The 13,533-nt window shown below is 38.3% G+C and overlaps 1 protein-coding gene across 1 annotated transcript in view; it reads right to left on the reverse strand.

The window, feature by feature from the left end:
- Positions 1–13,533, reverse strand: part of SDK1 (sidekick cell adhesion molecule 1) — a 411,616-nt gene that overhangs the window by 160,304 nt on the left and 237,779 nt on the right. The gene's annotated exons all lie outside the window — the stretch shown is intronic.

Genomic DNA, 13,533 nt, shown 5'->3' on the forward strand with positions numbered 1-13,533 from the left:
ACATCTGCAAAGTGGGAGGGCTGATGGGTTCCATAGAAAAGATCTTGTCAAGCAACACAGGTGCAAATTTCACTCTTCAATCTCACCCTGGATTTTACTTTCCTCATTCAGGGGAGATCTTCAGCATGACCACTTTCAATGGCTTTCATTAACTGTACAAACACACTGTTTCAATATACCCAGCTCAGAATCACTCAAAACACATAACTCACAAGAACTACTCCCAGATGGAATACAGGGGCCATTCTCAAATAGAGAGCAAATAAATTAAGCATCCTAAAGGTTTTCTATTGTGGAGCACTTTTATTTTTATCAAACACTTGCTGACTTATGTTTTTAAGACCTTTTCATGTTTTGTTTAATCTTGCCACTTCCACACCATTTCAAAAGAGCCTGCCAATACTCATGTTAGTTCTTTAAAAAGATTTTACACACTGGGGAACAAATATAAAATTAACAAAGCAGCATATCACAGCAACTTCAATCCCTTTTTCTTATCAGGAAAGTAAATAACCCAAATCTGCTACTCTTTTGTGAGGCATCATACTGTAAATAATTTAGCTTATGCAACAGTCAGGAGACACTTAAAAAATGGTAAAAAAGCTGCTTGTAAATTTTCTCTATATACATTTAGTAAGTGAATTAAAATACCCATGTATTCATAGGTACTTTGCTTCAAGCAACTCATTTGGGAAAGAAAAATTAGCTATTTTTTAGCTTGAATAACAGAGTAATAAAATTCTCTAAAGAATCCAGAATCCAATAAACAAATTATAGGGAAAAGGAATGAAAATAAAACTAAACTGATGGAAAAGCAAGCCAGGTCATCAGATGTTTTCTGTAAAGGAGGCTAACCCATGCCCATTAAGCAGAATGGGAAGCAATCAAATGCTAGGTATGAACCCCGATGTTTAAGATAGTTCCCTAAATAATACAAAATGGATAGAATATTCTTTGCTTCTCTTCTACCCAGCACACCAAAAGCTATTTGACTTTCAATCTCACTCTTTGGATAGACAGAGGTTTTGGTAGCGGGGCTCAGAGTTCAAGATTAGCAGATTTCTGACTTACTGAATGGCAAAATTTTAACCTACTGCTGTTTTTGTAATTGTTGGCAAATAGTGACTATGGGAGATGACAGCATGCAGCACAAGTTTAAAATTTTAATACCATCTGCACTTCTGGATAAATTCAAGCATCCAAGAATAGTACCTAAGGAAGTGGTAAGCACATACTTATTTCTTCTGATAAATATACTTCGTTGACCTGACATGGCATCTACGACAAACTTGCATGGGATCCCAAAAAATAAGTTTTAGTAGATTTCAATTCTGCTGAACAACATTCCTGGGAATATGATACTATAAGGTAGCAAATTTATTTTCTATGAAGATTTCCATGGTGTTTCTAGAGATATTCATGGCAGGAATTTTTCAGATAGTACTTGAAAAAGTAGAAAACAAGCAGTAATCAGATTAGTAGCTTATTACTGATAAGAGGAAATAACCTCAGCATTACTGGTCACCACTACTTCTGCACAAGATGAATGTTTACAACAGGAAACGCTAAAAGATCAACAACCAATTTACTAATTTGGCAGTAAGCATTTCTTATCTCCATCTGGAAAAGAGGAAAGACATTTCTTTGACTTATCAGTTCCCTTGAAGAATGGCCTAACCCCCCTAAAACCAGCTGGAGAAGCCAGCTTTGCTGTGTAACCTCTACGAGTTCACCATATGCAAGTGGCTCATTGTGCATCGAGTAGATAAGCAGGGGCAATAGCAGTGCACATTACTCTGCCTGCAACCAGGAAAAACGTGAGGTTTATTTAACTTTCTTACTGACCGTAACAAGAATTTAAATAAAGTATCTGCATATTTTCATTTTGTACCATCCCTGAAACAACTCTGTTAAAAGCAGGTTGTTGATAAAGCTTTTGAGCGAGTGAATGAATACAGATGTGACACGGGGCTCATCAGAATGGTTACTGCTTGGATTCTAAGTAATATACCTACAAAGGCCAGCTGTAGATGTACAAGCACGTACAGAACAACAAAATGTCAAACTGTTACCTAAACAGTACATAGGCAGCATGTATATTCATATTCAAAGACAGTTTCCCATTGCAGCATAAAGAAACCACTTGCCATAATTCACTCTGGCCCATTTTACCAAATAAAACTCAACAGAGACATTCCTACAGTTTGCAGCTTTGTTTTGTGGCTCATCAAAATATCAAAGGATGATTTAGTTTTACTTTAGAGTATAAATCTCAATAAGGCTGTAAATGTGGGATCTGTGTTTCCACCTGTAAGAACTTCATCCTTTTGTAAGCAATGCACAGGTTGGAATATCAGAGCAGCCAGGCTCCTAATAGAGATAAGGAGTAACACTGTAATTTTGTTTTGATGATGTGACGCAGCAAATGAGATTTCAGTCTGGCTGCGGAAGGCAGAGAGCTATTTCAAATGATCAGATAAAGAAAAATTAGCCAGACTTCCCAGGTTTCTTATCCTACCTGTCAATAAAGCCACCCTATCCTTCCCATACCTCTTAACGCACTACACAGACATGATGTTACTTGACTGGTGCTACACTGAAGTACAATGCAGAATGTCGTTGTTGGTAAACAGGCATTTTCTTTGAAAAATCGTTTGTAGAAAACAATTGAATTTTTTTTGTCTCCTCATCACTGTTCCTTCTTTTATTTCAGACTTTTTCTTGTCCCAGTTTTTTAGGCCTCTGCTGTTTTCTTCTGGCTTTTCACCACCTGTTCCTCCTCTCCCTCAGGCAGCTTCTCTGCATTTGTCACCAGCCATTTCCCTTCCCTGCCATCCCACAGACGTTTCACATTATTTAAGAACTGCTCAACTGCCCATGTATCCTTTATTTAATGACTGAGCTTCAGTTTCTCTGAAGGAAATATTTATCAAAGACACTGAAATGGGAGAGCAATACAAATGCATAAAAGAACACAGTTATAGCAACATTAATCCGCCAACACAGGACCACCATTCCCCCCCATACTCTATGTTTTCTGAGAGGAAAGATCATTCCTTCCTGTCTGCTTTTTGAACCCCTTCTTTCAGCTGAGAAACCAAAGCAACTTTAAGGAAAAAACACTGACCCCACTACTGCAGCCAAGGTATGCCTCGCTATTAGACAGCAAGCCTGTGTGGAGCTTGTAGGAAGCTGCAGAGACAAGGCTGAACAGCACTGAAGGACACTTAATATATTGTGCTCTTAATCCTGATCCCAATCCTTAATAGAAGGCTGGACAGAAGGACTGTTGCAGGCAAGAGTCCTAATCCAAACAGGGACTTTTCTCAAAAAAACAGCACATTCTGCTTTATTTTGAATTCTATTTTAGCCACAGCACTGACAGTATTTCCAATCTTCCCTTTGCTTCCAGGCCTTCTCATTAGATACTGTCTTAATTATTACCAGTGTGTACTAGAGCCCAATAACTCAAGTGTCTTCAGGCCCAGCACAGCCAGCTTTTGAGGGTTGGTTATTGTAACACCAAAGTCTCACAAGGGGAGGAAGCTGACCTTGCAGGTTTCTCAGTGGTTCCCCTCCCCAGCTCCTCATGAAGCAGCTGCTAAGTATTAACTCCTCTCTAGATTCTGAAATTCAAGAATCTGCAATACTGCACAATGCAGAGATATACTGAGGGAAGAAGGAAAGAGTGAACACTTCTGACACAATCTATTTGGTTTTATCATCAGCCTCTGTGTGTAACTGCACAACACCAACACAGGATCACACTGAACTTCTCCTTCCTACCTAACCAAGAATGAACCCCATCCCAAGTGGTCTATTTCACTGATTTTTTTAATATTGATGAGCTGTAGAATTTCTTATCTGTTATTTAACTACAATAATTAAGCAGACTGACCTATCATCTCTGAAAAGACAGTGTTTTTATCTTTCTACACATATTGCCTTGTGAGGTATGAAGAATTTTAAATATTATAATTTACCATTTGTAAAGATCACAGACTTTATCAAAACCATTTGAGTGCTTGATTTTCCCAACAATGATGAAATGTCTCTCAGGCCGTATGACTGAAGATACAAAAGATGCTCTTCCCGTCAGAAATGTATAAAGAAAGAAACCTGATGTGGTTCTTTCCCAGATTTTACATTATGGCATGTAAAGTTTATCTATACCTGTGTTTGCAGTGCAGAATATTAAGAATATTCCTTCAACGAATACTCAGATACATCTGAGAGAGATACGAGACAAACCAGACTAAATAGAAGGTGAGAGAAAGTGTTTCTCTCTTGAAAAGAAGCAATAGCTTGAGCTCAGACTTGAGAAAAATAACAAGGCTTATTTTTGAGGCTGGCTTATTAGTCCAAACCCTCCAAAGACACAAAACAAACAAGGTGACCATGAGCAGGAGGAGGGAGCGTTGCCCCAATAATCATCACCAAGATACCCTTCATTTACTTAGTATAGGGCAGAGCCTGGGATGTGATGTTGACTGCTAGTGTTTGTTACTACTGCAGTTACTTCTCAGTGTTCTGTTTTCAAAACCCACAGGAATCAGCATCCAAAAAATGGATTTACTTCTTCATATTATGAAATTTGTCTATGAGAGAAAAACATTTCACAGAAGGATCACAAGTATGCTACCCTCAAGGTAACGGAGAAATTGAATACTTTAACATAACTTTGAAACCATTTATAAGTTATCCTGGGAGAAAAAGATTAGAAAACCTTCAGCATAAACTTCCTATAGACTTTCAGACTTGCACAGTACTCAGAAATGCCTTTGCAATTACTATGCAGGCTACATGCAAAGCTTCATGTTACCAAATTATAGATACCTATATTAGAAAAAGCAGAGTGTGAGATAGGAGTCCAATACAAATAGCAAAGAGTATTACACATAAATAGTTCAGCTTCGTGGCATCAATATGCAATCTCTGCCTCTCTACCACAGAATATGAGAAAAAAGGAGAAATGACAATCAGACGGTATCTCGAGATCACTCGAGGGAATAAAAAGTCTTTACAAATACAAACTATCTAATGGAATAGATTTCACTTTTCCCAGATACAACCTGCAAATGGTTTGGATTATCAACCCATAATGGATTAATGCCCACTTCCCTTTCCAGTACCACATGCACAATGGGAATTGGATCCTGATCAATAATAGATTAATTTCCCCTCCCCTTTGCAGTAAAAGGCACACCACAGGAACTGGAGCCTGATCAACAGACTAGCAAAATTGACAACCACCTGCAGGCACAATAGAGAACCATTATGAAAATAATGAAAAAAGTGGATTTCTCAATCATAAAATTCCATCTTAAAACACGGCATATCTCTCTGTTCCCTAGTTATTAGTGTGATTATTAAGTTATACAGTAAAAGAGTATTAAGATAATAGAAAGTAACCATTTAATTTTTTCCACTTTTATTCTAGCAAGGACTGCATTCATTTTGAAAAAGAAAACAGTGATGCTGTTGTGCATTACTGTGTAACTGTGCAGGTCTCTGTTCACATTTATAGACATAAAGAAAAATAACAGAGATCCTGGGAGGATTCTTGGTCATATTTGTTTAGTTTGATGAATAACATTAAAACTCCACATGGAGTTTTTTTGAGTCAAAACTATGTATTTATAAAATAATTAGCAATGCAATGGTACAGAGTTGGTGTAATGAATTTTCACTACCCGAGGATATGTCAAGACTTCTCAAACATGTATGTATTATCATAATTTCTGATCTTGTAACTATGAGAAAATAGACTCAAAAAAGTAAATAAGCAACAACATTAGCTTTGTGGATCATATTTATAGGGAAAATGGCCTAGTTGTTTCAATCAATCGCAGCAAGTGAGTCCTCATCTTAATCCAGACATCAGACATCATGACATATGAATAAAACATTAGATACGGAAAGGGTTTACAAAACATAATACAAGCAAAACAAGGGATGAACTAGGTCAGTTATATTTATTGACTCAATAAACTCTTGTTGGTGTGACTAAGCTTTGTCCATATCAGATCAAACACGATTTGTCCCCCCTGAAAGTAAAATAAAAGGGGTAGGATAGGGTATGATTAAATCATAAAAATCAGAAGAAAATCCAGCAAGTGGATCACAGATTAAACACCCAGTGTATGAGGGGGGGATATGGTAAAGAGAAGCAATTAGAAAACATGTCATCAACAACTGTCAAGGAAGCCTTGCATGAATTAATCTTGGCTGAATCACCCACGTCGTAAAGCAGTGCGTGAAATCTGCACCCCTTCCTTTTCTGTCCGCCCCTTCTGGGCCTGTGTGATAGGCCTATCTGTTACAACAGAACTTCTGATGCATTTACCTTTGAAAAATAAAATTACTCAAATAAATTAACCTATAAAATGTGTGATTTACCCAGTCAGGCTTGCAGTTCTGCAAGCAGTGCAAAATGCACTGAACTTCAGGTACTTGATGGTTGGTTTGAAGAGAATGAAAATATATTCCTAATTTAAGTAGATACATATTACAGAAATAGAGTCTTAAAGGAGAAGTGTGACAAGCAGGTTGAAAGAGATGAGTCTCCTCCTCTACTCCACTCTTGTGAGATCCCACCTGGAGTCCTAAGTCCAGCTCTGGGTACCCAGCACAAGAAGGACATAGACCTGTGGGAGTGAGTCCAGAGGAGGCCTTGAAGATGCTCCAAGTGCTGGAGCACCTCTATTAGGAAGACCGACTGAGAGAAGGCTCCAACGAGACCTAAGAGCAGCTTCCAGTGCCTAAAGGAGCCAACAAGAAATCTGGAGAGGGGCTTTTTACAAGGGCCTGTAGTGATAGAACAAGGAGAATGGCTTTAAACTGACAGAGGGGAGATTGAGATTAGACATTAGGAAGAAATTCTTCACAATGAGGGTGCTGAGGCACTGGCACAGGTTGCCCAGAGAAGATGTGGCTGCCCCATCCCTGGCAGTGTTCTAAGCCAGGTTGGACAGGGCTTGGAGAACCTGCTCTAGTGGAAGATATCCCTGCCTGTGGCAGGGGGTTGGTACTAGATGGTCTTTAAGGTCCCTTCCATCCCAAACCATTCTGTGATTTGATGAAAATGGAAAATACGTATCACCCATGCAAAGTATTAGCAAGAAGATATTTTCTGTATGGAGCACCTGCTAACCGGAGCAGAGGACTAGAAGCACCTCCTGGGTCAGCCTAGCTCCCTGTCTCTCTGACATCCCATCATGCAATCCCATTTTGAATGTACTGGGGCCCATGGTAAAAATAATGAGGTTTTTAAAGCCACTTTTCTGGTTGGAAATTTTCCTAGAGCTTTCTTGTTCAATCTGTTAAAAACACTCCTAAGTTCCAGCTTAAATGTATTCATGGCCAATGTACCCCATTTGTTCTTCTGCCAAAGCTGTCCTTTAGCTTAAATAGCTATTTTCTCCTTCTGTGATGTTTCCATCCTAAAGTATTTATAGAAAACAATCATGCTCCTTCACAGTCTTAATTTTACTCAGCTAAACAAGCCAAACTTTTCTTGTCTGACAAGTTTGAAAGGATTCACTGCAGTATATGCAAAAAAAAGAAAAGGATAGGAGCAAGGGTAAAAACACAGAAAGACATAATCATACTATAAATGTTTCCAAATCTTAAACAAATAATACAGTAACAACTTCCCCCCCCCTCCTTTGTAAGGACTTTCACACAGACTGCCAGAGGTGTTAGTTTCAGCCCTAGGGAAAGCCTTCTGGAGAACTCAACTCTATCCACAAGACAACTTAGACCCTTTTGTGTGCAGATACTACAGCAAAGAGCAGCTTTATATATTTTATCAGAGAGGACAAATCCAAAAATGCAAGCTGAAAAAGCTTCCAGAACCTTCTAGAGAGTTTTTAGGGTCTATTCCTGGGCATAATGAGAGATAGGGGCCTAGGTACAGTTGATTTACAAACAGAAAATTTATTTCCATAAGCAAGAAATGCAGTGCCCAAGGAGAGGCACCATAGCCAGATGGTTCATGGGGATACAGTCCCTCCAACTTATCTCTCACCAGTTCTGCTCCACAGACTGGGACACAGATGGGAGATTTGGCCGTTTTTCCTGATTTTGCCCTTTTCCTACAGGCCATTAATGCAGATAATGCAGCAAGGTCTATTTACTGGGGTGAGACTTCCATAAAATACTTCTTCCTTCTCTTTTATACCACCTGAGGTCTACAAGCTCACTTTGTATTTTAGGACTACTTCAAAAATAAATTTCTAGTGTGGTCCCATGTAGTTTTAAGGAAATTAAGCCACCACTTAGTTAAACAGCTCCCTGTGATGATTCAGCAGCTAAACTCAAAAGTAGACCATATTTCTGCTCTGACACTCTAGAATTCCCTTCTTGCAACTCCTTCTGCAAAAAGAGCAATTTGGAAGTTCTGTCTCTGTCACTGACCTGACCTTCCCCCATGCACAGTGAGGGGTTTCTTTCTGCCTAGAAACTTATCATCCAGCACATCATTAGAACTTTTAACATGAAAAAAAATATATAGCCTCAAGCTGTTCTAACTAAAGAACACTCAGGTGGCTTTCAATTCACCAGATAGCTTTAATATTGGCTCTATAAGTGGATAGAGTGTGTAATCTTAATCAAGAGCAGTTAAAAGGAAGGGAAAAATATCCATGGTCTATCAGCAGAATCTATTAGCCTCAGAGTCAGCTTCAAAGTGGTGCAAGAGGCAACAGGTAGAGCACAGAACCTCTGCAGCCAGCATCCAGGAGCTGTGGGATTTTTGCAGTATGATCCAAAACACATTCATGTTTACAAATACTTTGCAATGACTCATCGGTGGAAGTGATTTTTAAGAGACTATATATTTTTATGATGTGCTTTAGTGCATTGTAAGTGAAGCATCCTTTTAAATTTAAACAGGCATGCATCTAGGAGGAAGAAACAGGTTTGAGGGATCTGGCAGTGGCTGTAGGGGCTTCTGCAGCAGACAGCAAGAGTCATCTTCTGCTGAGGCCAAAAATGAACATGTAACATCTCACAGCTCTGCCCTTCACATACCTGGTATGTACTGCTTGCTTTCTTAATAAAAGTAAACTAAGTTAGTAAATCTCACAGCAGAAACTGGATGCTAAATAAAATAGAGCTGTCAGTTAATCATAATGTCCAGAAATGCAAAATTCAGTGGTGAGACAAGAGCAGAGAGAAGAAATATAGAAGGAAAGTTGAGCTAAGGACATGGCAGTGTTACAGGAATCAGAGAACTGCTGCTATTTCAGATGCTGCAATTCTCACCAGTGGATTCTAGTTTATTGTCAAGCAGCAACAAAGAAAGAGAAATGGGAGACAATGAAATGCTGCCTTCTATTTTCAAATGTATCTTCATACGTGGCTTCATTTTTTTATTAATAAAAGCATTTCTTAACTCCTTTGGCACAAACAAAATCACAACCATTGACAATCTACTTGCTGCTTCTCCTACTTGTAAGAGGCTTAAACACTTTTCTACTTAGAAATGAAGGGTGGTAAACAAAGAAAAAGAAAAGAAAGAAAACCACATAATTCTCATCTATCCTTCACCACTTAAATAAGGAAGAGCATCTGCAGTGACTTCAGGGGAAATTATTTAAGAAATGCCTTCAAGAATTTATTTTACCACAACAATAACCGAAGCAGTGTTTTCACAGGGAAGATTTAAGATTAAATATGCTCTGTAGAGCATAAAACAAATACGCACAATTGATCATATGTGAGTTTCTGAGATTGATTTCTTTGTAGCATCTTTTAAATGAACCTGATATCATGGTGCAGTACTTTGGAAGCAGACGCTTGCACATATATACTGATCATCTGACAAACAATCCTGATAAAGTTAAAATTAATACTAAAGTTGGAGTTTTTATTAGGTTTTAGATACCTGTCAAATCCATTAAAACAATCAGTTAATACTGATTGGATTTCCTTAGTCCTGGCTATCTACTGCATCTGGCTGCTTGTTTAAGGATCTGTGATCTTCCTGAAAGATCGAAGAATGTAAACCTGCCCTCACTGAGAAAAGGCAAAAGACAAAGCTGAAAGTGCCCCACAGTTGATCTGTTCTTCACAATAAAAGGAAAGATTTTTGTGTCATAGACATTTGGTGCTAGTAAAGGTACACAGGCCATCAAATTTGCCATCATGATCTGAAGAATGTACATAAGAGACACTCAGTCAAAGTCATGTGAGCACATTGTTACAGTTACTGGATAAGCCAAGTGTGGATCAAAGCTTTCTCCAGAAAATCCACTCTAAGAACAGGGATTAAAATTTGTTATATATAAACATCATTTGAATTTTAAAAGGGAAAAAAAACCCAAACAGCCAAATTTAAAAGCTGGTCCTCAGATCCTGAACACTATAATTTATAAAGGCTTAAAGGAGAGCACTTTGTAGAAGATACTTATAACATTGAACTAAATAATCAGGTTTGTTACTGAAGTGCGTCAAGATGCACTCACTGAGCAACATTTTAAGCTCAAGGTCAACTCTTGCTTCATTCTATTTATATATATATTTATCTACAAGAAGCATGTTTTGGGATCCAGATTGCTACCTTGCTCCCAAAGGTCTGCTGTTTCCAAGTCTTTACACAAAGAGAGCAGATCTGAAAAACGAGAAGATCCCCCACAGCCATCTTCCAACAGCTAACTCAACCAAACATATGGAGTGACTTGTCAGAATAATATTTTGAGAAATAGGTTATCAGGGGCCTCAGGTCCACTCCATATGCTCTAAAGTTCTCCATCCCCTGACCATAACATGCTACTTTTTTTCCACTTTGTTTCATAAAGGGATAGAATCCTTAATAAAAGTAGAGCTGTTCAGGTCACACAGATTCAGAAGCAAATAAAATTTCATTTAGATATTTAGAGTACTGTAAAATAAAAAAGCAGGGCAAAAATTACTCACAGCAGAGCTCAGAATCCAAAGAAATATTTTTCTATCAAAAGAAAGAATTTTTCTTTCTCTTTATAGCACAGATGTTCTTCTAAATAAAGTGCAGCTTTGCCTTTGCAGCCTTTGTGATTATCAGTCTCTGGTTATTTTATAATATAAGGTTGCCTCAGACCTCAGCAGGGAGAAAAGTACACATTGCTGTATTTCCTCTGTAGCAAGAACAAAACAACTGTGAAAGCAAAGAATGTTCCAAAAGAGCAAACAATCACCCAGCTAAAGAAAGTCTACAAACTTATTCATTCAAAAATAATTCCACAGATGGATAACCTTTTAATTTTGTGAAGTGCGAATAAACCAGAGTCTCTCTTCTCTGGAAGATGGAATGGGTTTTTGTGTCTGCCTATTTATACACACCGTATAAATGCCTGCTCAGAGAATGCTGCAAGTACTGTAAAAAGAAATCTAAGGGGAAGTTATTACTTGAGGCTCTTTGTTAGTGTTTCTGCAGCATGGGTAGTGTCAGCATTGTTAAAAATAGATTGTTAGTTGTACCTTGCTTGGCTGGTACAAATGCTGTTTGCATTAATGTACTTATGATTTCCTATCTGCCGCTCCCAGATAAGAGTGGAGTTAAAGAGTACGATGTCTTTTCCATCTTGCATTGACTTCTTCCCCTCTCAGAGAAGGGCTGGGTCACTGCTTTAGCTGTATGGAAAGTAAACAGCCTCTACTGAATATGACAGGGACTCATTGATTTGCTAGTGAAAAACTAAAGCTTATTTCCAAAGGGTGCTCTTGTTTCCCAGCTCATCCCAAACTTTGCACTTTGTGCTCTTTCTTATTTCAAATTTCTATCATAGTAATATGACGCTGGGATGTCACAACAGAATTACAGCTAACAAGAAAAATTATGGGGAATAAATGAGAAAATGTAACGCTGTCTAAGACAGGAACTTAACTATTGCTGAGATATCAGTGACATCTATTGCATTTTGGTTTAAAAAGAAATAAATTCACCCCTAGGTTCAGAAACAATGTCCCTGGTTTATCAGTTTGAAACTAATTGTCAATGTGTGATTAGGCAGAACTCAGCAACATTGTTTAGATTTCATCAACCCTGATTTGCCCCCCCAAATAACACTTAATGATACAATTCTGCTATCCAGATGGTTATGGGCTGTGTTAATGCAGAACTATCAAATGTTAGAGCATCTACAATGGTAAGAAAATGTTGCAGGGTCCACTTGACAACTGTCACTTGCTTTCTCTCATAAACTGTCACTTGCTTTCTCTCACACATGTACAATCTCCTCAAACTATTTACACACAATGAAGAAGGACAAATCACTTTTACACACTTATAAAATGCATTTAGATATGGATTAAATTAAACTAATCAGCTAAAACAAAACTGGAAGTTAGGATGGGAAGAGCTGGCTGTTGCTAGCTCCTGGAACTTGAATTCTGTAGGATGCCCATTAGCCTACAACACCAATCTCATTTTGCCTTGTTCTGCTTTGTGACTTCTGTACAGCTTTTTGATTGTGGTATTAGTTCTGCACACTCACTGTATCCACATCTATCTTTAGTGAAAGAAAATACTAAATGAATAAATCACATGTAATATCAAAAGCAAATGATCTCTTCTCCATTCTTTCAAGAGTAATTATAGAGAAGAGATTAAGGTGTGCCAGGCCATTTGGCCAAAGAATTTTACAGCACAGACCAAATTTAAGACAATAAAAATTCATTACCTACTGAACCACAAAATCTCTGAGAAAACTCAGAAATACAAGCAGCCTTTTGAAATAAACCATAATCTCCCCCTCCCACTGCCTCCAAAGGCTGTAACACACAAAGGCAAAACTGAAAAAAGCAAAGTCTGCTGATATATAAAAATAAAAGTAAAACTGAATCATTTTTGACATTTCTCTATCACTCTTAAAAATAGTAATAATCTTGAGCTATTGAAACAGCTGAAAGAAAATAAAAATCAATGTGTTTTCACTTAGCAATTTTGAAAAAGAAAAGGATTACTTGGTATTTCAGCAAAATGCTTTAATGCAGCTTTGTAACAGAGCCCACTATAACTTAGAAACTTTCTTCACACTCAAGCACTTCACACTGCACCCCAGAACTCAATACTTGGAAGGGAACATCAGGCAAAACCACACTTCCCAAGGTGGCATGGCCAGAGCAAGTTATTGGTACCCAAATCACAGAATCCCAAGGGTTGGAAGGGACCTCGAAAGACCATCTAGTCCAACCCCCCTGCAAGAGCAGGGTAACCTAGAGTACATCACACAGGAACTTGTCCAGGCGGGCCTTGAATATCTCCAACGTAGGAGACTCCACAACCCCCCTGGGCAACCTGTTCCAGTGCTCTGTCACTCTTACAGTAAAGAAGTTCTTCCTGATGTTAATGTGGAACCTCCTATGCTCCAGTTTACACCCACTGCCCCTTGTCCTACCACTGGATATCACTGAAAAAAGCCTGAATCGTGTCCAGGGTACAAATCCTCCAGTGTTCTGGGCTCTATAAGCAGCTGCCCTATGTGCTAATGAGGACACACATAAGGCAGGGACTTTAGACACATCTCCTGAGGTATAATGTTTAGTAAACAA

Source organism: Melopsittacus undulatus, chromosome 8 (assembly GCF_012275295.1).
Source record: "Melopsittacus undulatus isolate bMelUnd1 chromosome 8, bMelUnd1.mat.Z, whole genome shotgun sequence".
Classification (NCBI taxonomy): Eukaryota; Metazoa; Chordata; class Aves; order Psittaciformes; family Psittaculidae; genus Melopsittacus; species Melopsittacus undulatus.